Raw genomic sequence first — 2,026 nt, forward strand, 5'->3', positions numbered from 1 at the left:
TTCAACCATTTTAAGTGTGTATAACATTGTGTCAAATGTCATTATTTATAAAAAAAAAAAATAATTAAAGAGCTTAGAGTTAGTATGAATATGACATTAATCCATTTGATAATGAATACATTACTTCATTTGATAATAGATGAGAGGTGGAAATAAAAATCATAATGAATATAATCAGTGGGAGTTGCATATATTTACATAATAAAGAGTTAGAGGTGATAAAAAATCTATGTAATGAATGTACTTCACATTAATACAAATGTTTATATAAAAAAAGAATATAATATAGATCCATATGATTCTTCTTCTTTTTGTTAAGGGTAAATATAATCATTTGTATTTTCAGTCAAAAGATGAACAAAACAAAAAAATTCATGAACTTAACTCCAACATGAAATAATTAAAAGAATATGTGGTTGATTCATGTACTAATATGATAATTTACTATTTAATATTTAATTTATTAAATAGTTTATAGCATTTAAATATAATGAAGGGATATAATTGTAATCTAACTTTTACCTAATATTCTTTCTATTTTTAGTATATATATGTGTGTGTGTGTATGTGGGGGGGGGGGGGGGGGTTGATTCATGTACTAATATGATAATTTACTATTTAATATTTAATTTATTAAATAGTTTATAGCATTTAAATATAATGTAGGGATATAATTGTAATCTAACTTTTGCCTAATATTCTTTCTATTTTTAGTATATATATATATATATATATATAGAGAGAGAGAGAGAGAGAGAGAGAGAGAGAGAGAGACATACACATACACATACGTATATATGAGATACGATGATATACTATTATCATCTTAATTATGTCAATTGTTAATTATGTTATTTTTTGTTTTTGTGTGTAACTATTGCTTCATAAGAAGTTGGTGTTATTGGGATTGTATTGTACTTGGTATTATTGGAATTGTTGGAATTGAACTTCTAAATTTCGAAACTCTTAATTTTTCTATATCTGATAATTTAAATTCAAATTTTACAATCTTTTTTTACATAAACAAGATAAATATTTAAACTTTACAATTTTAAGATTCAATATGAATGAAACTACAATTGCTATAAGAAATTAGACTCTTTACATTACTCTTTTATGGAACTAATAAAAGAGGATAATTTGATATATAACTCATTATGGTTATTTTAAAAACAATTTCATAAATGAACTGAAATCAACATATATTGGGTTCCTATTTCACACTAGTAGTTAAATATTATTATTAGATAAAATCGAAAAAATAGTAAGTCATAACATTCTTGCAATTAACATAACTTCCCCCTCTTCTTCAAATTAGAAACATCAAACATCTTAATGAAGTAATACTCAAACCTAAGTAACTAAGTAAAAACAATAAGTCCATAATGCCACAAATATAGCCAAGGAAGAAGATTTCTTTGCCAAGGTAGAACTAGTCGGGACAAATAATGTCAATTTGGCCAGAGGAAACAGTGTAAATATGGCCAAAGCTGCCTTACAAATAGTGGAGTTCAATAATGAACCAAAGTAGTGATGGGCTAACTTCTTTGATACTAATAGATTGCAAACAGTGGATCTGAAAATTTTAATTTTGTATGAAGTATATCAAATCATACTTGTATAAGACATTATTTAATTGATAAATAGAATGAGACCCATCTATCAAGTGACAAGAGGCATTTACTAAGTTCTTTAGGCTTTTGTGTTTTTATTTTTCACTTATTTCAATATATCAAACGTTTTCATTTTTACAAAAAAATATTTTTTCTTAACAAATTTAACTAGTTTATATTTTTTTGGTTTTAGGCTTATTTCAATATATTTTTTGTTTTTATTTGTTAAAATGTTTTTATCGTTACTAATCTAATTAGTCTATGTTTTTCTTTTTTAAGTTTTACTCTTATTTCAAAATACTTTTTATTTTCATTTTTTTAAATTTTTTTTCTTAACTAATCTAATTAGTTTATGATTTTTTTGTAGTTTTTGTTTTACACTTATTTCAATATATATATATACATACATACAT

The sequence above is a fragment of the Solanum lycopersicum genome, chromosome 9 (genome assembly GCF_036512215.1).
Source record: "Solanum lycopersicum chromosome 9, SLM_r2.1".
Classification (NCBI taxonomy): Eukaryota; Viridiplantae; Streptophyta; class Magnoliopsida; order Solanales; family Solanaceae; genus Solanum; species Solanum lycopersicum.